This window comes from Cydia pomonella, chromosome 4 (assembly GCF_033807575.1).
Source record: "Cydia pomonella isolate Wapato2018A chromosome 4, ilCydPomo1, whole genome shotgun sequence".
Lineage (NCBI taxonomy): Eukaryota > Metazoa > Arthropoda > Insecta > Lepidoptera > Tortricidae > Cydia > Cydia pomonella.
Window position 1 is genome coordinate 24,734,609 of NC_084706.1, and position 26,758 is coordinate 24,761,366.

The 26,758-nt window shown below is 38.7% G+C and overlaps 1 protein-coding gene across 3 annotated transcripts in view; it reads left to right on the forward strand.

The window, feature by feature from the left end:
- Positions 1-26,758, forward strand: part of LOC133517337 (cyclic AMP response element-binding protein A) — a 259,857-nt gene that overhangs the window by 972 nt on the left and 232,127 nt on the right. The gene's annotated exons all lie outside the window — the stretch shown is intronic.

Genomic DNA, 26,758 nt, shown 5'->3' on the forward strand with positions numbered 1-26,758 from the left:
TGTAACTAATCAAATCAACCTGTTTAAGAAAATAAATACGAGTGCTTTGTGACTCAACTGCAAATATGATAACAGTCGGTTGGAATTCGATAGAAAAGAGCGCATGGAATGTATGTGCACAGTTGATTCATTTTCACTTACGTTTGGGTATTTTCTTTTAAACTACAGATGTTTACGTATAGTCACTGCAATTTAAATGTAAATATATTATGTGTAATGTGTATAGAGTTAGGCTTAAGGGGGGAACAGGGGGTAATTAGATTTTTACCTCTGAACGGGACCTATTTGCTTAGGTATGTATGATGAGATTAATGAGTGTACTTAACTCATTATTTTTCCATCGGGTAGCAACCCAAGAAAATACCTTGTTATTTTGTATTTTACTTATTTGGTTCCTACAAAATGTTTACTTTTTGCCATTAGCAATAAAAAAGAAGTAAAACAACGTAAGTTATAATACTTATAAATTTATGTGAGACTTGATGTCCAATTTAATTGCTCCTCAGTGGAATTTACTCGAAATTTATTCGTTTTCAATTCTGAAGTTGTTTTCACTACAGTAGGTCCGTTTTGTTTTCTGTTGCGTTGTTTTCAGTTTCGGTACAGTAGGTCCGTTCCGTTGATTATTGTTATCAATACTGATAATGTTTAGTGAGGTAGGCAGCTTATTAAATATGAAACTAAGCTGATAAGTGTACGTTATAAATATTGTTAACGAATGGATCTTATTTCTGTAGGTAACTGGCACTGGATCAAACTTTTGAAGTAAATTAATTATGTATTTAGCAAACAGGGACGTCTGCAAGCGATATTACATTTTTTTCGAATTAAAGGAACAAACCGGGCCAGCCATCAGTGTACAGTCAGCGTCAAATACTTTGCAGTAGTAAAAGTGGCCAAATAGTTCGGTACACCAAATATTTGGCTACTTTGGTTGCTACAAAGTACCTATTTGATGCTGACTGTACCGAAAGGTCGCGAATTCGAATCTTAACCGAAGCAGTGATATTTTACAAGCTTTTATCTAACTTGCAATGTAACTAATGTACGTTTGTACGGGTCAAATCTTGCAAGTTAAATTTTACCCACTTCCCGGTTTCCGAGAAAATTTGCATAATATGTAAGTGACAATGCAAGTTTATGGGACCATCGAGCTGATCTGATGATGGAGCGCACAGCGCAATCTAATTGTGTTTGGGATTTTTAAATTGTCTCGATGAGTATTAGTTGCCTGTGGAAAGAAAAGTACAGTCAGCGATAAAAGCTTGTAGGTACCAAAATTGCCAAAAACTTATTTAATTAAAAATTTATATTAAGTGGATATTGTATCTTTTACGGAAAAGCAACAGGTAAATATCAAAAGATAATAAATATAGCGACGGCGGAGTGAGATAATTTCAATAATACGAGGGTCATGCCAAAAGAAGTTAGATACTCTATGGTCATTTGATCGATACTGGCCAGTTATACACCATTGTAAAGGTAGGTTATTTGCTAATAAATTCAAATATGGAACACTCGGAAAATGTTAGGATTCCTTTTTTAATTATTTTTTTTCTGGGTAATTTTGGAGGGAAATTTTCGCAACAATGGAGCTCACTCGACGTGATTTTCGTGTTATGATTTATTATGATTTTAAAAAAGGTTTAAAACCTCAAGAGTGTTTTGAACTTTTAGTTTCAACTTTTGGCGAGTCTGCTTGTTCACGTGCAACTGTTTTTAATTGGTTTGCTGAATTTAAAAGGGGACGAGAGACCTTTGAAGATGAGGCGAAGACCGGACGGCCGCCAACCGCAGTCACTCAAGAAAACGTACAGGCTGTGGAAAAAAATGTTCGTGCGAACCGACGAATTACATATGCAGAGCTCGAGCGTGAGCTGGGTATTGGATCAGCAGCATTGCAAACTATAATTCATTATCATCTGGCCCTTCATAAGCGTTGTTCAAGATGGGTGCCGCACAAACTCACCGATTTGCAAAAAGACCGCCGCGTAGATTGGTGCAAATTTATGATAGATAAATTCGACGCTGGCGAGAAAAAAAATGTATATGATATACTTACAGGTGACGAAACATGGCTATATAACTACGACCCCGAAACAAAGCGGCAGTCCACAGTATGGTGTTTTGAAGATGAGCCGACGCCAACAAAATGTCGCCGAACCCGAAGTACACAAAAACAAATGATTGCCTCATTTTTCTGCAAGACGGGACATATTGCTACGATAGTGCTAGAAGATCAAAGGACAGTCAACTCTGAATGGTATGTGACAGTTTGTGCCCCCAGAGTACTGTCAGCTTGGTGTGACAAGCGGCCGAAATCGGGAACTCAGCACCTGCTCTGGCACCATGACAACGCTGCCCCTCACACTTCTGCTAGAACACTTGACTATTTCAGCTCAAAAAACGTGACTATCTTGCCCCACCCGCCATATTCCCCCGACCTAGCCCCTTGCGATTTTTACTTATTTCCCAAAATTAAAGAAAAATTAAAAGGAAGGCGATTTGAGAACAAAGAAGATGCCCTGGCTGCGTATAATTATGAAATTTCTGAGGTATCTAAAGAAGAGTGGTCATCGGTATTTTCTAAGTGGTTTAGACGGATGGAAAAGTGTATACGTGTTCACGGTGACTACTTCGAAAAAATAGATAGCTGTAATAAAGAATAAAGTCGGTAACTTTTGAGTATCTAATTTCTTTTGGCATGACCCTCGTAATGATATTTGGCAAGCCGGAGATAATTGGGATCCTCTTTCGTCATGAGCTGTGGGAAAAGTGCTCTGTCTGAGAGTTAGGCAAGCCCCGACACCTAGGGTTGCCAACTTGCCATACGTCCCGTATATACGGGACTGACACCGTATTGAAGAATCGCGGCCCGTATTTGAACCTGTCCCGTTTTTGTCCTATATATCGATACCGCTGTAGAATTCCTAGAGAAATGGTCACAATCATCTCTGTCAAAGGGACATAACAGCAAAGCTTTTTTTATTTTATTTATGTATTTGCGACACCCCGCCTCTGGCAAGTGGCTTCTTATAGTTGTGTCCTGAACCAATAGATAGGTACCTATTTTACGTAAAATGTCTTCTTCTTCCTCCTGCCCTTATGCCACGTTATGTGGGGTCGGCACAACATGTTCTTCTCTTCCATTCTCCTCTATCTTTCGTCACCTCAGCACTCACTCCTTTCTTTCTCATATCCTCTTTCACACAATCCATCCATCGTTTTTTGGGTCTACCATCTCTCCGTCCATTAACATTCATTCCTAACATTCTTTTTCCTATATGACATTCATCCCTCCTCATTAAATGCCCATACCACGCTAACCTACCACTCCTTATCTTCTTCGCTACCGGTGCTACTTTCAAACTTCCCCTTATATACTCATTAATCCGATCCTTTCTCGTCACTCCACACATCCATCTCAACATTCTCATTTCCGCTGCGTGCACTATTCTTTCATCCGTCACTTTAGTCGCCCAGCATTCTGTACCCCTAGTGTAATTTTAGTCGATAGCGAAACGTGACGTACGCGTTTGCGTTAAGTCTCATTTTGTATGGGTTTTTGAACAGCGCGCCAAGCGGGACGTTTTGGAAAGTCAAAAATCTCATACAAAATGACACTTAACGCAAACGCGTACGTCACGTTTCGCTGTCGAAAATATTTACACTAGGGGTACTGATCCATACATTACAACAGGTATCACGATCGTCCTGATATATATTTTACGTAAAATGTATTAGTAAATTACTATAGAATCATAGAATAATATATTAAATGTCACAAACCAGTTATAAACGTGTTACAGGTTAGTATTATGTGACGCCCTGTAATGACACAGTAACATAAATTTGGCATTATCTATGAAAAGGGACCTTATTGTCGGTGGCGCTTACGCTGCACTGCGTCGCGCAGCGTTGTATTTGTATCGGAGCATCGTTTATTACGGCGGAAGCGCCATCGACAATAAGGTCCCTTTTCATAGATAACGTCACAAATACGAGTACTAGGCACAGTTCACATAAAACTACTAACTTAACAATTTTAAACTATTTGCAATTTACATTACATATCATAAGAGCATTTTAGATCATATTTTTCGTCAGTTTTTCACATTATAAAATCACTCTTTAATAAGGAAGGTTTTAACTTATTTTGAATCTTATAGTCTAAGTGTAAATAATCAATCAATCAATCAATTCTTTATTTCAAGATAACAGTGATCCCATTTTTTGTGAGTATTACATAAGATAAAACTTAAAACTAATGTTAATACTTAAAAGTTATATTAGACTTAATTAATTTAATTAAACTTATCATTATGGGACAACAAACGTGATCAGCAATTATCTTCAGAATGCTGTTTGTGCTATCCCTGGTTCTACGTAGTAAGGAGGCCGCTTTCTTGCGTATAATTGCTGCGAAGCCGTCGGTTCGAGCCTCCGCAAATATGAGCAAAAAACAAAAAACTTATTTTTAGTTCTACGAAATACTAGGGCGCAGAGGTCACATTTAACAGATCTGATTTTTAAAACAGGTTTACCGGAACTTGCTGAGGATATATCCTGAAACCGATTATACAAAAAAATCGGTGTGTCATACTCATCTTCGGCATTTAAATTTTTCGCAGAATTACAGGAAAATATACCGACAAAACCGTATTTGTTTGATAGGTATCTATTAAGTAGATGTTGATTTGATTACTTATCATGCCAGCTGTTTATGATGGTACAAATCGTTTTCATACCTATACTACTTTTACAATACGGTTATAATATTAGACAAGTTTTTGTATTTTTTTTAATAAACACTTAACACTAAACACTGAATACCATGTAAAAATCGTAGGTAGGCACAACGAAGATTCAACTCTCATTTGACTTTAATCTCGCGAGTGATAAATTGTGTGAAGATATACCTACACGAAACGGACTGGTAGTAATTTCTTTGATATTTTATCAATAATTAAATACAGATAATAAGGATAAATATATTATTTACAGTACATATGGGGCTACTTTATAGCACTAGTGCGAGAAGTAGCAATATATTACGTTACTGTGTCGAACATTTAAAGGGCCATATGTACTGTAAAACGTTGTACGATACATGTGCGAATAGGTAATTCGCAACTCGTGTCGATTTAAAACACTCCCTTCGGTCGTGTTTTAATTTATCGCCACTCGTTTCGAATTTCCTATTTTTCGCACTTGTATCGTAATGTACTATAATATCACCGATGAAATTAAAGATACCGTATAGTAACAAAACCTCGCAAGTATGGGTACTAATAGGTACTGGGTAATGAATATATTATACTTATTTAATACTGTACATCTTCTTCTTCTTCTTTGCCGTGTCCCGTTATCTGGGGTCGGCCCTCCTCGTTCAAAGGCGCCAGGTTTTTCTGTTCTGGGTTGTCTGGGTTGATCTTCGCCCGCTCCATGTCCCTGGTAACGGTTGTCCACCACGTGGTAAGCGGCCTCCCTTTGCCGTTCTTTTTCTCTGGAATGGCCAAGGCCTTTTTGACCGAATACTCTTCGTCGCGTCTCATTATATGCCCGAACCATCTCAAACGACTTTCAGCCATCTTTTCTGCAATGGGAGCGACCTTGAAAGAGCCTCATACATACGAGTAAAGTACCTAGTTACATTCTGGAATTGTTTACTTACATAATATTTGACTGGATGATCCGTGGAATTTTCTATGCAATTACCCACTGTTTTGAACTTTGGACTACTCCTTGAGCGGGTTATTTGAAGGATTTTGTGCAAATACCTACACGTTTATGCATAGTTTTTAAGATGAGACCCGTTTGAATTGTTTTTCTTGCTTTTCTAAATCAACCGAGCGTTTTTTGTGTTTAATTTTATTATTTATGATCTATTCAAAGACTGAGAGATTAGGTTTTTAGTCCAAAAATTTGCGAAAACAGAGCTATGTCATTTTATATTTTTAGTCTCAGATCTTGCCTCTTAGAATTATGGCATATTAGGTATATTATCTTAAAGTATAAACGGTGGTGGCCTAGTGTATAAAATGTCCGACTAAATCCGGAGGTCGCTGGTTCAAATCCTGGCTCGTACCAATTAGTTTTTCGGAACTTATGTACGGAATATCATATTCACCATTAGCTATTCGGCGAAGGAAAACATCGTGAGGAAACCTGCGTACATTCGCGAAGAAACTCAAAGGTGTATGTAAAGTCCCCAACCCACATTGGGCCAGCATGGCGCCAAGCCCTCTCGAACATGAGAGGAGGCCTGTGTCCAGCAGTGGGACGTATATAGGCTGAATTATTATTTGTATTAACTTTAAGTGTCAAATGTACTTTAAATTTCCAACCAACAATTAACTTACCTTTATTTCGTTTTGAGTTAGACATAGGAATATTTTGGATCTCTACCTAGACAAGCTGGTGCAAATTTTAACGGCCACCCTCCCACTGTTCTAAAATAGTTATTTACGGTACAAGTGCAGAAAATAGGAAATTCGCAACGAGTGGTGATAAATTAACATTTTACAGTATCGTACAACGTTTTACAGTACGGTTAAAGTTTCAACATATGCACGGAAAGTGCTCATTCCCACACGGGTGCGGGGAAGTAGCACCATATGTACTGTAAAGGATTACCTTTACAGTAGTATTAACTCGCAGCATAGCTACTATGTTCTAGTATTCTGTAAAAAGCCTACCTGTCTTGATTTAGAGCAAAAAGCGTTTACCGGTGCGAGTATTGCGTACATCTCCCCTTTTAGTTTTTTGTAGCGTGGTTATAGTTCATTGGTCACGCTTTTTTATACCTGACGCACTGACGTACAGTTATATAATGTTGGTAAAATGTCTATAGCAAAGGTTCGTTGATTGTAGGTATAAAACATGTAAATTTTTATAAAAAAAAATCGTACAATTTTTATCAAACGATGTGTCGTAATAGAACTAGATAAATCTACTTGTGACGGGTTGAAACAAATAATACTGCTTTTGGCGGTATGACCGGTTAGAACGCGCATGTAACTCCTCTGGAGTTGCAGGCGTACATAGGCTACGGAGACTGCTTACCATCAGGCGGGCCGTATGCTTGTTTGCCACCGACGTAGTATAAAAAAAAAAGAACAAAATTTTGGTGTGACGAGTTGATGCCTGAATCAATTTTTTTGAGGATGGATCCATTTCGCTATATTAAGTACGTCTAACTGAGACTTACACAGCTTAACCTTAACCGTTTAAGGTAGGAACTAGATAATGTAAGTCAAATTCATCACTCTAAAGATCCATTAAAAACGGATTTTCGGAAATTCACCCCTTAGGAGTGAAAATGGAGTCGAATGATTTAATATTTATACACAGACGTAGTCGCGGGCGGCGACTAGTTAAGTAATCACAAACTAAAATGCTGACATCAAACTTCAAGACCGAGTAAGGAATGTCGAGATCCGACGTCGCACCAAGGTGCAAGACGTCGGACACGTCATTACCAAATTAAAATGGGGCTGGGCGGGACATGTTGCATGTTGCGTAAATCGCACCTCTCTAGAGTGCGATGGCATATCTTCTATCCCGCTCACAATCGCCGGTTGCATGAAGTGGGTAGTAGAAAATACAGCAATTCAGGACTAACATCAGGTTGGCAGGTGGGCCAAAATGCTAACGGAATGGTGGCCGCTTTCAGACGAAAGGAGTGCCTGGCGTCCGTTGGCTCGTTGAGTGGACGACATTCGGAAGACTGCGGGTCCCTTCTGGATGAGATTGGCTCGGGACCGGGAAAAGTGGCGTACTAGAAGAGAGGCCTATGCTCAGCAGTGGGCGATAAAAAGGCTGATATGATGATGATGATGAAAATGCTGACGCCATTACTACTACAGTTCCGAATGATTATGGCAACCCTAGTAATAGCATGGAAATAAGATCATGATAAAGATAGTTTATTATTCAAGTAGACATATATTATTACAATGCGCTTATGAATGCCAAATAAAGCTACACCGGCTCTAACCCTAGACCTCTGACCTGAGAAGATTTAAATCCGTGTGTGATGTGTTAATGTCATTAATTACACGCCTAATTTTGGACTTTACTACAAGGGTAATCAACTAATCACTAATAAATAATAATCTACCAAATTACGTACAACTCACACCAACACACACCGCAATTGCCTAATGACCCCCAATTTCGGAGCCCATTCGGGGGTCAATGAGACTTCTGGGCACCTGTAACTCGTTCCAACTCGTGACGTCACAACCGGCCAAGTAAGTCGCCAATCATATGTATATATTTTTCGCTTTTATTACGGTGGGGTAAGGTGGAAATTTGTGAATATGTGTTTGGTTTGGTGTTGGTATGGGTTTCGGTTGGGTGTTCTTGTACGTATTCGTAATGCTTATTACATAGACGGAGGTAAAGTTGACCAGTAGGGCTAAGATGGTCGGCTCTTTATAATTTGTCACCATGCCTGTCACGTTCTAACAAGTATGTAAGCGCGAAAGAGCCGACCATCTTAGCCCTACAGCGTATTGCCAATTTGACATTTCGATAAAAATCGCGTCGAGCGATCTGTCACGTAAATTTTTTGTAGATATTTATTGGAAGTTTAGCACACGAGTATTCATTTAGAAATAGAAATAGTTTATTTGGTGTACATGAAACTTAACCTATAATACATCTTATTCTAGAAAAATCTTACACGAAAATGGATGCCGCTGACTAAGATCCTTAGCCATGGCGCTGGTAGTCAGGGCAACCAGGGAGAAAAAAATATATATTTAAAAATCTGACATTTAAATAACAAAAATGCGGTAAAAAGATATTTTTTCAATTATTTTTTAAATTAAGGCCAGTCAATTACGACTTTAAGGGTCTTAGGGACCTTCATGCGATGCGAGAGATATAGGTGTTGTTTCTTATTATTATAAGTTTAAAAAGAAAACAATCACTGTTTTTTAAATGAAGTCTGCGATGAAACTTAAGAACGTTTGGAGCGAGAGTTGAGTTTTCATTCAAGTATTTTTAGAGCGTGACTTAAAAAGACTTGAGTCCTTTTAAGTTTCTTTGTATTCCGTCTAAATAAAAGAAATGAAAGTTGTTGTTAAATTTATTTATTTAAGCCATGAATAGCATTCAGCGACTTAGTTGCAAAAAACGAGACCCTTTAAATCTCACTAGAAAAACACAAGATGAGTGTCTAGACTAGTAAACACATTAGGGGCCCATTTCTCGAACGGTATAAGACTAATATTATTAGTCCACGAACTGTCAAGTCGTATGGGTTACCATGGCAACACACTAATAATATTAGACTAATATCGTTCGAGAAATGGGCCCCTGTATCAGGGTTAAAAGAACTTATCATTCTACAATTTACTAGTCTAAAATACTGAGTCGAAACTCGAATCCTGTTAGATATGGAACCTTAAATTATAACCCTGAGTAACAGTCATCCGGCCAGCGATTGTAAGTCAATTAAATTTAAAATTTAAGAGTAAAATATAGTACCCATTTCCCCTCTGGATATTGACATAAATAATGGAAAATATTTTTAGATAATTTGATGTATATTAACCATCGCTATGTCCCTACGTTTGACTTTTTTCGATTTTTTGATTATTGTAAATAAATTAGGAGAGAAAAACAGATTTCATACAAAGTTTTAAATGCTCGTAAATATTATAATAGTAATTTTTTTTAATAAATCAAACATAGGGGCATAGCTGTGGTTGATATACAAAAAATTGTGTCAAAACCATTCCCGATATTCTTATAAAGTCTTGTCTCAAACGAAAATAGACACACATTGCCCGAAGGTTCATTTTAAACGACGCACACTGGTCTGCCCCTTTGGCTAGCAGCGAAGCGATCGCAATGGCGCCTCCCATGGTCTTACGGTACACCGAGGTGCGTCGACCGAGTGCGTTGAACCTCGCGCGGTTTTTAGTTTTTACTGTATGGTCACACTTGTAAGATAGTCGGAGGGACGCGTTACGTATGGTCACCCTCGCTTGAAGGATAGGCAAGAGTCACGTCTGAAAATATCGATACGAAAAATGTGCCAAAGATATGTATACACTGCCTTAATATATGGGATTGGAGGGACGCGTTACTTACGTATGGTCACACTTTAGAGGAAATTGGACGACCGCTTGTCCATACAAATGTAGTCCCCAATCTCCTCCTGCGTAAAAATCTCAAAAACGATGTTTCGTACTCGACTGTTTCCTCCTCCAAAACGTAACCAAATGTAACGAAATTTTGAGATCTAAATGGTAATTAAATTATCTGTGTCGAACTGTTTTGCTTTTTAGGCTAATTGATATCAGTTTTGAATACCATGCTTCTCTTTGCGGCCTAGTAAATTAGGCCGTTTTTGCGAATATTTAAAGTGCACTAGCGCTATAAGAAACAAAAATATCAAAAACAGTCCGACACAGATATTAATAATAATAATCTGTGTTGAAAAAATCATTGCTCTAGCTTCAAAAACCACGGAGGAAACAGTCGAGTACGTTTGTATGGAGAAATTACCATTCCTGTTGCCTCTTTAGAGGGAAGTATACCACGAGATCGTCCATACAAGAAGAGAAAACGTTTTTCCACTTCTAAATATTTTCTATTTTCCATGATTTTTTAGTATGTTATTGATACAATGAAAAACTAGGTTTATAGTTTTTTCAAGATTTGCAATACATACAAAAATATTTTTTTTCCAAAAACAAACCTATAACCCTAGAATATATTATGCTGAAGCGATGGACATCAAAATAGTGATTTATTAAGATTTAGTTAGAACCATTGACATATATCTAAGGTCGGGCCTTACGGGCACTAAGAATGGTGCTACTTCAGTGGTGTCACTCATGGATGCGAACCAATCGTGCAGTTTAACGCAACTAGTTGCGACCAATCGCGCGCGTGATAAGAACTCTCGACGAATCGCGTGGTGGCCTTAGACTGCAGGATTGGTTTGAATTCGTTTGCGTGACACCGCTGTAATGGCCCCATTTTGCCCGTAAGGCTCGTCACTATATGTCAACGGTTAGAACCGTTTTCTGCCGAAATAGAATTTCATAGAAAAAGTAACGTTATTTCGTTAAGATCACTAAGCTTTCTTCCCTCTTAAGTGCCAATAGGGTCCAAGCCAATTAAGACCATTGTGAGTTTGCTTTGATGACTCAACGAAGTATTTTTTATTTTACATTTTTAAAGCTTACGAAGCTTATCGCGAGGTCTACAACTCCCAGTAGGCCTAGCACAAGCACATGATTGGTGCGACAGGATCTCGCGGCGATATAGACTGTTACCCGACTTTTTCTAACTATGTTAATTAAAGAGGGATGGATAGTCTATCTCGCCGCGAGATACTGTTGCGCCAATCATGCGCTAGCCCGGCTGAGCCACTAGTTATGTATCTGTGGTCGTACCGATGATTTGGGAGCTTTGGCCTTTCGCTATTAGAATAATTGTTAAGTTGGGCGCGGCGTGACCGGTCCGATTAGTATTCTAGATATGTTTTTGATCTGTTCGCATTCCTAAATACTGCGGCTAGATAGGTGTATTCATTAAATAGATTTATACATGTATTAAGGTCTAAATAACATAGTTGTGCCAGAAATTGGAACAGAGACCGTCTAGATCTCCTAGAGCCTTAGAGCATTTAGTCAACCTGCTTGCTTGTCTATAATTTTCTGTACAAAACAGTCTGCCGATTTTTGCGGGGGAGGGGCACGTCAAATGTATGGCTATTTGCTCGTAACGGACTAATAGCCATGTCAGATAAACGTCAGTCCAGTATGACGTGAGTCTGACCATTGGTCGAGGTTTTCGACAAGGTAAGCTTTAAAGGCGACCCCAGTTGGTTAAATGCTCTAAGCTTTAGAGCGTTTTCACATTAAATTAAAATTTAATTAAATTATCATTTATTTCGATGATATTAAACAACATAATACATCACAACGAAATAAATAAATTCGTTACTTAATAAAATTTAACAACATCATGATAAATTAATAGATACATTGCCCGAACCTATATCGGATGACGGACAACCCTTATATTTTTAGTATATGTGAAGATTTGTTCTAACGAGCGAAAGTCAAGAAATCAGGTTTCGAATCGAAGAAGTTCTTGAGAATGGCTTTATGATTGCTATTAATATTTTCTGGCAATTGCTGGCTGAACTTTTTGCACGCAATCACATATATCTAAGGACGGTCCTTACGGGAAATAATAATGGGGCCAGTCGGTGTCACGCACACGAATTCGAGCTAATCGTGCAGTCTAACGCCACAACGCGATTGGTTGATGAGTTCGCATCACGCGCGCGATTGGTCGCAACTAGTTGCGTAAGACTGCACGATTGGCTCGAATTCGTGAGTGACACTGCTGAACTAGCTCCATTCTTAGTGCCGTTATGGTCCGTCCCTAGATATATGTCAAAATTTCCACGTTATTTTCTTCTTAATTCACGCAGGTCGCGTACGTCTTGTCCGCGGCCTTTTAGTATTTGTCTTTGACTTAAAAACATGTTTTGTATCCGAATTTCTCACCTTTTTTTCACATGACTTGTATAATGAGATTAATGAGAACTTTAATGTCTAATTAGCGGTAATGCCTCGCTTTCCAACAAGTTGATTAGCAGATTACCAAAACCCATTTTTGTAATAGAACCGGTTTGTGTTTCCCGGTTTCGAAGAAAGCATTTCGGAAATTCTTGCTTGACATATCTTGATTAATGTAATAATAAATTGAGTATAAATAATTGTTTCTAGAAATCTGGCAATGTTAAGGAAACATGAGAAAATAAAACGGTAAGATAAATTTAAGAAAATAATATGTATATATGTGTGTGTGCATGTGTTGATTTCATGAAAATTTGACATATTATTATAGTTATGATCTGTTATAATCGTATTAAAATTATTATTTTTTCGTAGTGAGACATTAAGGGCGCTCTAAAACTGCTAAATATTGTTTTATTCCATCGAAAATGTACCTATTACTTACATCATTTTAAATCTCATAATCATAAAAAAATCTAAAATTAACAGTAAAAATGCACAAAGTCACGGCAAATTCAATTTACCAATTTTATTGAGTACAATGTCTTTTGATAAGAGATATTTTGACTTCAATATAAAAATATATATTTTCTAACTTTCATTATTATGCATTTATTTACATAACAGATATACAGAGGTATTACAGTAACTGTACAAATACTAAACTAAATGAATAACTAGCTTAAATCTAAAATAGGCCCTTGAGGCATTCTACCAAGGATACTGGCGGCATTTCCTCGTTGTATCGCAATGCTGATACGTTGTGCGAGGAAGCCGCCTGCTCTTCGGTCACCAATTACGTCAACCAGACGCGAGACGCTTCGCGATTTCTGCAAAAAACTTGTGCTGGGACCCTGTTTCAACGCCAAATGGTACAAAATGGTACTCTCTACCGAGGCTCTTATATTTATTATGTTTCAAAATTTCGGCGTTTCCCGCCGCTGCGCCCGCTTTTACATTGGTCCGTTGGAGGTGGGACGGTGCCAGTGTATCTACGCAGGTAGCATCCCACACTAACTTCCGTCCCAAGCTCCAACTGAACTGATATGATTTTTATTAGAATCCAAGCGACATATTTTTACCCTCAAGAGCTAATATTAGTAGCGAAAGTAATTTAATGAAACCTATGGAGTTGATTCAGTCCTTACGGCTCGGTTTTCAAGGTGAATCATCAAGGAAAATGATTAATGCAAGGAAATTGCATTTCTGAGTAAATAATGTAGGTAAAAGAAATTATAACCATATTACCCGGGACCCGGGTATGTCCTTAAACTACGTCCAAAAGAGAGGTATGGGCAATGTGAATGTCATCTCGCCTTGTGTGGTAGGGCACAGCACAGCGGATGTCATTCCAGATCTAGAGCAGAGCTCAACTGGGGAAGTACCTCCACCTTACAGAAAACCGCAGCCAAATAACACTTGACCCTACTCATAGTGTTGTGTTCCTGCCGGTGAGTAAGGTTGCCAGAGCTCAACGAGGGGGGTGGGGTTAGGGTTGGCAACGCGCATGTAACTCCTCTGGAGTTACAGGCGTACATAGGCTACGGAGACTGCTTACCATCAGGCAGGCCGTATGCTTGTTTGCTACTGACGTGGTATAAAATAAAAAAACTACCCGTTTTCTGAGTACTGGCACAGAGTGGGTAGAGATCTTTATTTAAATAAAAGATCTCTCAGAGAAAATATATATTGGTTTCTTAGACAAAGGGTAAAAGGTTTGCTTCAGTACTCGGACGGATTAGGTCAAAGCCAAATAATAAGTTATAAGTTACAGAATGTTCTCATGTCTGACATTGTTGACTACTCATATTGATCGTTACTTTTAACTAATTACAAGACCAGACCTCATTCTATTGTAAGTACAAAGTTTCAGAGCAATCTAGCTAGTCGTTTAAGAATGAGAGCGTAACTACGTTTGTACGGAGAACCGAGCTTGCTTGGGACTCTTAAATTCGATGATTGTAATTTTTATTGACATTTTGTACCTTACCTACTTTAATGTCAAGTAAGAAAATTATTCCAATTTTATTGTCAACGTATTTTTGGGCAAACCTTTTTTTTTTACCAGTTGACCGGACGATATCAGCCTGGCAGTTATTCGCGATTGTCAGCTTTTGCGAATAACTGACAGGCCGATATCGTCCGGCGAACTGGTAATCAGTGGGCCCCTTAGACTGACCGTAAAGTCATTCGATTGCCGCTCTCAGTCAAATTGTTTATATAGTCGGAAAGCCAGCATTTCCTCTTAACGTTAATAGCGTTAATAGGCGTAATAAGTACCTAAATGCGAGATTACATATCATGATATCACTTACCGTTACGATTATTACGTTATGGGTACAGCCAATCCAATAGGGATCGTGCGCGTTGTGCCATCTTGTGGCCTAAATCGGAAACTTAAACTTGACACTTCACGCCAAAGCAGATGCACGCACGCTCCCTTTCGCGTTGTAAGTTCTGCCATCTTGTGGCTTAAATCGGAAATTTAAACTTGACATTTACACTGCGCCAATAATCAAGAGGTTCCTGTACCTCCTACAGTTCAAGCACGTTTCCTATAAGTCTTACAACAAGCGGTATTGCGAGTATTTTAAGTCCTTTTGACTGGGTTTGAACCTTTCGCGTTGTAGGTTCTGCCATCTTGTGGCTTAAATCGGAAATTTAAACTTGACATTTACACTGCGCCAATAATCAAGAGGTTCCTGTACCTTCTACAGTTCAAGCACGTTTCCTATAAGTCTTACAACAAGCGCTGTTGCGAGTATTTTAAGTCCTTTTGACTGGGTTTGAACCTTTCGCGTTGTAGGTTCTGCCATCTTGTGGCTTAAATCGGAAATTTAAACTTGACATTTACACTGCGCCAATAATCAAGAGGTTCCTTTACCTTCTACAGTTCAAGCACGTTTCCTATAAGTCTTACAACAAGCGCTGTTGCGAGTATTTTAAATCCTTTTGACTGTGTTTGATCTCGAGTGCTATGCACGATGATTTCCTTTTATTTACGCACTTGCATTCGTTCAAACTCGAGACTTATCGGTGAATGTCTAAAACCCGATAACTGAATATGTGTGTGTGTATGCGGATGTGAAATCAGCTTGCCGTGAAGTCAAAGTTTTGTCTTAACGACCTCATCTGTCATTGATACTCATAATTTCGAATTATGACATTTTCTAACAAAAGATGGCGTGCAAATGCCTAATAAAAGTAATAAATAAAAACCTTAAATGATCTTCTCATGACATTACAGCCATAATAACGTTCAAAGCAAAACCCGCTGGAAATCTAAGCGCGACAAGAAACTAGGTGATTTAATAATAAGTTGAACTGTCATTTATCAAATGTCCTAAGAAAAATGTGTGGTTTTCAATAAGCAATAAAATAAACGCTATATAATTATCTCCATTCAGACCCCTTTTTGATAGTTTAAATTAAAAAAATATTGAGTATATAGGATATGGGCGTAAGACAAAATTCGTGCTTCGAACTTGACTGCTAGATGGCGCTGTGCTACTCGGTACATTATGCTCTACCTAACCCTGGTAGTCAAACGTTGCCGTTTGACAATCCAGTGACGACAAAATATGGCAGTACAGAAACTGTACATCATTTGTAGCATATAATAAGCCAAGTGGAAATGTAATTTATTTAATACCTATTAGTTTTATTTATATAATTAAATTAATTAATTATTACTTTCATCACGTATCTCTAATACGTGTATCTAATACGTGCTCTTAATGAAATATCTAGAAAATCTAGAAATATCTACGTTCTGTATTTATGTTTGCCGATATTGCTGTATACGTGCTGAATGATTAATTAGAGACAAAACAATTAGATGCCTTTAAAATAATAGTTGTTTTGTGCAGTTAAGACTTAAGGTTGTACGTGCGATTAGTGAAAATAACGAATAAAAACCATACCTATTTAAGAAATTAATGCTATTAATTATAATACCTATACAATATGCAGGGTGTTTTCTTCAATCCGTAGCCAAACCCTCCTAAGACCCGAAGTCATTTTAGCAGTTTTGAATTTGGAACATTCTTTTTTTTCATACGTATTTACCTTGCTCAATATGATTGAGGGTTAATAGAAATGTATAGTTCGTTTATGAAATAAAATACATTAGCATTACAAAAAAAAGGAACAGCATTTATGAAACATAAAGACAAACAATAAACTACACAAAAAGAACTACTGTAGAAGAGAAAAAATAGTTATGCGTTTTACAAGGGGCAAAGTTGTTGTTTAACCGCTCGTGCTCAAATTGAAACCCGAGCAAGTGAAAGATTCCAAAAACTTAACCACTTAATGGAATCTTGAGCGTTGCAAGGGTATCGAGACACGAGGGTTAAACAAATTTTGCCCCTGAGAGAAACACAAAATTTTTCACCATACCAACCCGAGGAAAATATTGACTAAGATATCAAACGTCATTAAATATTTACCATCCAAAATCATTATTTAGAAGTCAATTCTACCAGCCAACATAAGGAAACAACTCAACATTTGCATCAGTTTACTTTTCCCCACACGTGGACAAAATGCAACTTTCTCATCAGTTTTTGAACAATCATGAGACCCTTTACCAGTTGGTGTGGTAAAAATAAAATTAACAAATCACAAATCAGAGTTATTTCCAATGACCAGTTCTTCAATACGTTATTAATAAGTCTCTCAACCACACCCCACTTGAATGCATTCAACAGAGTTGCATAATTCTATGCGGGTCCGATTTTATCACAAATGCCCATAAAACATTATCTTTAATTTATTTTTACTTATTTCTCGCGTTTTGTCTGCGGGCTTATTAATAACACTTTTCATGTGATAAAAATATGATTTCAAGCGTTTTGTCAATTATTCTTAATGTTAATTTTGTAATAAGCAGAAATGTGTAAAGCTTATGTTTTCTGTATACGCTGGACCAGCGAGATGGCCATGCGATGGTTGAGAGCACACCACAATGGGCCACTTGTAGATGCTTACGCACCAATGGCTGGCCTACTTTGACGTGCAGACGAAAAACTGACACCGTGGCCATCCCATCGCCATCCCGCCGCGCGGAAAGTCACCCGACACCACTATACCCTCTCTACACGTTGGCCCGCCACAGTGGGCCAGTATGATGGCCCATCGCGTAAAGGAGCCATTATGGCTCCTCTACACGATGGCCCAGCGTAGGCCAGTCCTAGGGACGCATTTATGCGTTAGAGGAAGCAAGTGATATTGCTATCTCATTTCACCGCATAGCTGCGTCCCTTGGACTGGCCTACGCTGGGCCATCGTGTAGAGGAGCCCTTAGAAATAAATTCAAAGTGGAAAAAATCACTGTGGCGGGTGGGACTCGAACTCGCGACTCTGGATAACCAGTTCATCACTCTGCCAACTGAGGTACTGAGACTTCGCTCGAGGACAGCTAGAGGGATGATCGAGAGCTGTCCGAGACTGTGAATTTTTCCAGTTTTAATGTAGGTATTTGTATTTATAAGTATATTTCCAGCATTTATAGCTGATTCAGCCTACAATCTACATTCATGAATAATAATCGGTTGGGCACATGCCCTAGATATGAAAAAAAAAAAAGATATTATCGTCAAGTGAGTTAACTGGGCTATTTTTGAACCTTACTGGGACGGTTTAAGGTCGACAATTGTTCAGATAAATGTTGTCTGAACGGGTCGGTAGCCATGACACGGTATCGGAAAAGACAGTTTTAACGTTGACGATATTTACCTACAGTTTTGTATTTACTTTGAAAATATTGTTTTTCTAGTATTCGAATAATAGCTAAAGTTATACGTACAGAAAGCTGCAAAGATAACTGACCCCCCTTGCATATAAATTTGTTTGCAGGGGGTCAACTATATCTGCAGCTGGAGCCGACTGTAGGTATACTGTACGTGTATATGTGTCTGATAGATTTATCCACCAGGAGCCCATTTCTCGAACGGTATTAGACTAATAATATTAGTCCACGAACTGTCAAGTCGTATGGGTTACCATGACAACACACTAATAATTTTAGACTAATACCGTTCCAGAAATGGGCCCCCGGTATTCCTATTGGTCAGATTTCACGGACACGTCTATACGTACCTCCGATGTTTCTAGGACGGCATTGTTCCCGTGGTCTCGGAGAAAGACTAGCTTAAGTTGACATCTACGTCTAGCCGCGTGAGTTTTTCGAACCCGCACTAGGGGCCTATTTCTCGAACGGGGCCCATTTCTCAAACGATATTAGTCTAATATACTCGTATTAGCGTGTTGCCATGGTAACCCATACGATTTGACATTTCGTGGACTTATGATATTAGACTAATATTATTGGTCCCCGAGTTGTATGGGTTATTGGCAACAATAATAATATTAGACTAATACCGTTCGAGAAATAGGCCCTATTTCTTGTTTATTAACGTTTTTCACACTAGGGTTGTCACTCGGACGACACACAACACTAACGATATTCAATTTTTCAACCGTCGATATTCGTTTCCGTTTACATCAACTAATAACTGGATTTCATGTCGATGAGAAATCTCGTTTTATAATTAATATCTAATGTGTAAAAATCGTGAAAGTTTAAATCGACATCTATTCTATTCGTAAAATAGTTAAACTTTTCTTCGGTTTCAAGTGTCTCAATAGACTCAATCACTTAAAAAAACAATCGCATTGTGTAGATACTGATAGAAGACAATGCATAGGCTAAACAATTGAAGGTAATTAAGATCTTGAAATTTGTAATACCATGTCCAGCGGCAGATTTCCGATTTCAAATTTCAAATTCAAATGTTCGAATGCGAAGTGCGGGAGACGCGGGGTATTTCGTGCGAATTGATGAGTGACAAGGATCGCTGGCCAGCACAGCAACGTGCACATGCTATTAAAGTGTATCATATCAGGCTTTTCACTTAACACTGCAAGGCGTAAGTTTTGCAGTAATTTCGGAACATGCGGAAAAAGTTGGACGAGTGCATGCATAACGAAGTAAATGAGTTTTCTTTTTACATTTTGAAATAGGAAACGTGCCGCTGGACAACCTGTATATTTTTTCTAAAAAAAATTGTTTGTTTCTTGAAATTCAAGGCGTTAAAAATGGGGTCAAAAGTTTTTAAATACAACTGTTTACGCGAACTGATTCACGACCAGAGGTTAGTGAGTAGTACATAATGCGACGACCTGTTTGGCTGGCCTAGTGGGTGACCCTGCCTATGAAGCCGATGGTCCCGGGATCAAATCCTGGTAAGGGCATTTATTTGTGTGATTAACACGAATATCTGTTCCCAAGTCATAGGTGTTTTCTATGTATTTAAGTATTTATAAATATTTATATATTATATGTATCGTTGTTTAAGTACCCACAACACAAGCCTTATTGAGCTTACCGTGGGAAGTCAATTTGTCCTATAATCAGGGATCGGAAACCGGTATTTTTTGTATGGGAACGAAAACGGTATTTTTTCGTTTATTTGTTAATTATTTCATTTCTAATTGGGCAATCTCATAATACGAGAACGTCGTTATCTAAGAACACAACCGAGTCCTATATTTGGAGTATAAAATAAACCGAAATATATGTTTATTTCAAAGTTTTTCCAAAAAACCGGTTCCGATACCTGCCTATAATATTTAATTCTTTATTTATTTATTATTAAATTAACTATAGTCAAGCTCCTTGAACAACAAAAATATTGAAAACAACCAGAGTGATTCGTTGTTCTTGTATTTATAGGTCGAGTCAGATCTAATTTGCCTTGCCTTTTCTTCAAGAAGTTATTTTCTTATGTGAGTCTGCCGGTCTATTCGAGTTATTGCGAACCTAATAAGATTTTATCTATACTTAGCTTCGGAAAAGGAAAGAAAAAGGTCATCGAGAACTGAATCTTATACCTTTAAACGAGCAATTCTTGTATATATATATATATAGTACCTGGGCGACCGAGCTTTGCTCGGTTATAACAATTTATTGTAATATGGTGGTCTATAGGTGATAATCTTAACTACATTTTTTTACTAAATTAAACTTGTCTAAAACAATAAAAATTCAAAAATTATATATAAACTTGAACATATAAAAAAAAAACAAAAGTTAGTCACCGGGCGAGATTCGAACCCGTAACACTCGTTTAGCAGTCCGCGTCTTAACCCGCTGGACCAGACGGACAGTGGCCGGTAACACGAAATTAGCGACCATATTCTGCGTCGAAAGAGTCAAGCGGACCCCAGGCTCCCATGAGCCGTGGCAAAATGCCGGGACAACGCGAGGAAGAAGATTCTGCGTCGAAAGAAAAACGCATGAAAACTCGAAAACACGCGTTTTCCAAAACATAAGACTAATCTAGATCGATTGTTTACCCCAAAAAACCCCCATATACCAAATTTCAGCAAAATCGTTAGAGCCGTTTCCGAGATCCCGGAAAAAAATATATATATACAAGAATTGCTCGTTTAAAGGTATAAGATATATATTTCTGTGATCTCGGAAACGGCTCTAACGATTTCGCTGAAGTCTGGTATATGGGGGTTTTTGGGGGTATACAATCGATCTAGATTAGTCTTATGTTTGGGAAAACGCGTGTTTTCGAGTTTTCATGCGTTTTTCTTTCGACGCAGAATATGGTCGCTAATTTCGTGTTGCTGGCCACTGTCCGTCTGGTCCAGCGGATTAAGACGCGGATGGCTAGAAACAAGTGTTACGGGTTCGAATCTCGCCCGGTGACTAACTTTTATTTTTTTTAATATGTTCAAGTTTAAATATATATTTTTTTAATTTTTATTGTTTTAGACAAGTTTAATTTAGTGAAAAAATGTAGTTAAGATTATCACCTATGCACCACCATAGTACAATAAATAGTTATAAGTTATAACCGAGCAAAGCTCGGTCGCCCAGGTACTAAGATGATAATAATGGGCAGTTTGTGGCAGGGAGTAACGACTCTACGGACCTGAGTTCTCCTGGGAGCCGCTCAGTGTCTGTCGCCGGCGTGTCTTCGTCGATCGGAGTGGAGCCCCAAACAGGACTGGACTGGATGTCGTTCGATACCTCCCGTCAGGGGGTTATGAGGGGCCGCTTCCGCCTTTCGGCTGCGGCGGCTGTCGCGGGTTGGCCGTCTTTTGGGGGACGGTGTGTGTGGCTGGTGTAGGCCAGCTATTCGCTACCGATCGTTACCCAGCCCCACGACCCCTAGCCTGGTGATACCGTTTGGCGGGGCCAGGTTTCGGGGTCGCGGTGAAGGCGACCGGTATCTTAGCTGGCGTGTGCGGCGTTTTTCACACATCGGACACAACCTCACCAGCACGCCGCACACCCCAAACAGGACTGCTCTGACGTGCCTCCATTGGAGCCGTTAGAGCTGTATGCATGTATGTGAATGATTCATAACCGCGAGTTGGCACAACACCCAATGGGTAGAAAGCAGGCACGCCTCTCGACACTCCAGCCTGCGTAGCCAACATGCTAATCTTTAACGCTCCGTAGCGAACGAAACGCAAAGGTCACTGTCGCACTAATATGGAAGAGTGATAGAGAGAGATGACTACGATACGGAGCGTTAACTTTTGGCATGTTGGCTACGCGTCCCCTGCACGCGTAGCCTAATCAAGATGACCTGCATTGACAAACGAAAAACGAAAAGAAAAAAACCGGACAAGGGGTTCCGTACAAATTTAACTTTTTTTTTTTCAAATTTTAGAACAATGAAATTTAGCAAGTAATAAGACGATATTACTTGCTAAATTTCATGGTTCTAGGTCATCGGGAAGTACCCTAAACATTTTGATTCCATTGAGAGTGTCGAAATATAAGTTTTTTGCGTCGTAATCGGCCGTATCTTACTTTTTACGTTAACTTAGAAATCTGATTTTCTCACAGCTTCAAGGGACTATAGACTTGAGTATATGGTTATAATTTCAACCCGATACCTCAACGCGTTCCGGAGATAAAGGCAGACAGACAGACAGTCGGACGGACGGACAACAAAGTGATCCTATAAGGGTTCCGTTTTTTCCTTTTGAGTTACGAAATCCTAAAAATGTCTCGGCATGACAGATGCTACGAAGTCACGCGATTTCCATACATTATTTAAGTTCCCATTGGTATTTTCTATCAACTATTGTCATCTTTGCTAGGCCCGCTTTTGATTGAGTGGTACGGATCGTATGATTGAGTGGTACGGATCGAACAATCCTTAAAGATTTCACAGCGCTTCATAGAGCAACAATATTGTCCGTTGGACCCTATTTAATTGAGTTAAGGTTCAAAATTGTACATTCTGTCGATGGTACAGTCAGAACAATGGACGAATTGCGTAAATACGTTGCGTCATGACGTATCGAATGGTTCAAAACAAGCTGTTGACACAAGTGAAGGTGTGTGACATTGTGAGACCATGTAGTTTGTTATTACGACCAATGTAGACCGAGGTATGGTTTTGATAACTATATGTATTTTTTATACTACATCGGGGGCAAACACGCATACGGGCCGCTTGATGCAGTCTCTGTTGCCAATGGACGCCTGCAACTCTAGTGTTACATACGCGTTGCGGACCCTAACACTCCGCACCCTCGTTGAGCTCTGGCAACCTTACTCACCGAGGACCATAGCACTATGAGTAGGGTCTGGTGTTATTTGGCTACAGTTTTCTGTAACGTGGAGGTACTTCCCAAGTTGGGCTCTGGTCTGGATTTGGAATGGCATCCGCTGTGCTGTGTCCTACCACACAAAGCGAGATGACATTCACAGTGCCCATACCTCTCTTTTGGGCGTCGTTTAAGGACTTACCCGGGTCCTATAAGTATAGGGGGCATTCCAAATTTTACCCTGTATGGCAGCTACCTCAATCAAATGCGTAAAGCTCGATCATATACTGCCGATTTGACAGCCAAACCATGAAACATTTCGAGACCAAATATATATAGCTTTCAATTTAATACTTTATTGATAAAATAAAATTTTACATGTCAGGTACATTGTTCTTTTAGCTAAGTCTTATAATTTAGTTTGAGAGACAAGACTAAGTTAGCGAACCAGTTGTTTTTTTAAATACATAGTTTTACTCACTTGGTACAGTGGTAGGTCTCGTAAAAGGCATCGTAATTGCGTTAGGTTACGTCTTACGTATTTAGCCACTTCGAAGATATATAAACACGGTTTGGTGAGAATTCCTGTTTATTTAAACAGTTCTTGTGCTGGATGATCCCATAGGACCCCAGATATGCACCGACTTGCTCGTTTTTGGAGTTTTAATGGCCTCAGTCGGTCCGCAGCGTCGCCCCATAGGTCGATAGCGTATGTTAGTATTGAATGAAAGTAGCCGTAATAAGTTTACTTGACATTATTGATATTTAGACTGGGACGAAATCTGCCCAGGGCGAAGCAAGCGGATGAAAGGCGGTCAAATTGCTGATCAATATGCAGATTCCACGAAGCCCGCTTTATCAGTTTTTTTGAATATATACTCAAATTTGAAATAGAAACTTACTTGTAGGTTTAAATAATAAATACTAGAGTCTGTTCGGAAAGAGAAGAGTCGTGAAATGTATTGGGCCCCATACATTCCACAACTCTTCTCTTTCCGCACAGACTCTAAACATTATTTGCTCACATTTAAAATCACAGCTGTCTAGCGGCATCTCACACAGTAAAACTCGCAAAAACAACATGTATTTTAATTTACGGTTAGTTAGAAATATATCTGTTATGTTTTCACACATAAAGCCTAATAAATATATTTCTAATGATCCCATTTAATGTTTATTACATTAATTTATAGATGTATTTAATGCAGGTGCGTGTGTTCTACTTATACGGGTATGTTTCAAGAAAATGTTTTATTGTCACCTTTCACTCAAGTAACTATTGTAGCGATATATATTTACATAAATACTCTGTATTCTGTACCTGCTTGAATAAATACGATGTTTGAACATACATATGCTATTATATTTACCCTTAGCCATATTGTGTGAGGCAAATGTCTAGATCATCCTGAACCTTTCAATTGGGCCAATCCACAAAAATCGCAAATAAAATCGAATGATCAAATATCGACGTTCTTTAATCGACATAACTTTTTTCGCGATTTTGGAGTTAAATCTGTTACTACATTGTTTACTCTGTAGGCTAATGACGTTGTTCATAAATGTCTGTCAAATCCAATACTTACTTTACTCTGGTCAAATCTAACAAACCCTTGATACATTCTGACATTTCTGCATGTTAGAAGGAAGGAAATTGTTATAGTTCGTGTCATCCACGATGACGCGCACATTTGTAAAATCTAACCTTTAATGACATGAAAATACGAGTCAAGGCATGCGTCTTCGTGAAGGACACGATCTATAAATGAGGTTTGTGGACTTTGTAGAGGTTGCTTAAGTTTTGTAAAAAAAAAGTTGTTCAAAAGTAAAGCCCGATCAGAAATATATGATCATTGTCAAAAGGGCGCTGTTATTCTCATGTATAGGGTGATTAGGGTGACAGTTCAGTGTAGTATGAAAAATTTAGTTCAAAATAATTCCGCAATATGGCGCGTGATCATATATTACTGGTCAGGCTTTAGCTTATTGTGTGAATATCAGATGTCTTTCACGAGAAATTTAAAGAATAATCATAGAATTCGAAGGAAAAAAATCACTTTTCTTTTCTGCCCTGAATTTTTCATTTCGATTTAAATTATATTGATGTAAAAAGTGAGACTTTCCAGTCACGTGATATTCATTACAGCGGTTATATTTGCACGGCTTGTTGCGTAGTGATATGAACTTATTATATCATTATCATTACACATTATAGCCACAAGTCCACAACCGAATACAGAGACTCCTTCTATAAAATTGAAGTCGGTTAAAAACAAAATCCGCCGCCGCGTCTGTCTGTGATCGCGATAAACTCAACAACTACTGAACGGATTTTCACGCGGTTTTCACCTATCAATAGAGTGATTCTTACGGAAGGTTTAAGTGTATAATTTGTTAATGTTTACTTGTGTGAAATCGGGGCGGCTCGCTAGTTTATGTCAGTACCAATCAACTGATCATTTTTAATCCTTGTCTCGACATAAGGCGTTCGGGTGTGATGGGCTGATGGGGCTGCCTCGTTTCTGCAGCGCTTCAGGGATGTTCGTAGGAGCGCGCGGGGACTGCTTCTATACGACTATGTGCAAACGATGCACATCCCTGGTGCGCCGGGTGCGAGCCAGCCCCAACCCTATCCTGAGTCTGGTAGCGGATAGACTTGACTGCCCGTTTGAGACACTGCTGCGAAATGCATGTTTCCAGCAGTGTATACACAGTGTGATGACTTAAAAATAGGTAGAGAATAATTAATTAGGTACTAACATTAGAAACGTAAGTCTACTAACAAATTTGTACGAGTCCATAGTTACTCGACATTTTTTTTTATTCTCGGTGGCAAACAAGCATAAGCCCGCCTGATAGTAAGCAGTCTCCGTAGCCTATGTACACCTGCAACTCCAAAGGAGTTACGTGCGCGTTGCCGACCCTAACTCTGGCAACCTTACTCACCGGCAGCAACACAACACTATGAGTAGGGTCTAGTGTTATTTGGCTGCGGTTTTCTGTAATGTGGAGGTACTTCCCCAGTTGGGCTCTGCTCTAGATCTGGAATGACAGTGCTGTGTCCTACCACACAAAGCGATATGACATTCACAATGCCCATACCTCTTTTGTGGACGTAGTTTAAGGACGTACCCGGGTGCAATGTTTTTCATTCATTTTTTATCAGGCCCTCCAAAGCTCAATCAATGTTAGGTAGCCATAGTAACATGAATCCCGCATTTGTTTTATCATTCAGGTGTGATTCAGGTCAAGTTCAATAATAATTCCGGCGAAAAGATGTTATCTGCGCGTTTATATCGTGTTTACATTAGTCAATGTCAAGGAAAACGTGTAGTATGTTTACAAAATGTAGTTGTTAAAAGTGGTTATACTTAATAAATAATAATATAATAAATATGATAGGACATTATTACCCAAATTGACTAAGTCCCACAGTAAGCTCAATAAGGCTTGTGTTGTGGGTACTCAGACAACGATATATATAATATATAAATATTTATAGATTCAGATTTATTTATTTCTCAATAGCAATACACAATTTTCATTAATACAAACAAAAATATGCACACATAATGAGATCGTCAAAGTAGGTACTCTAGGTACACATTTTAAAC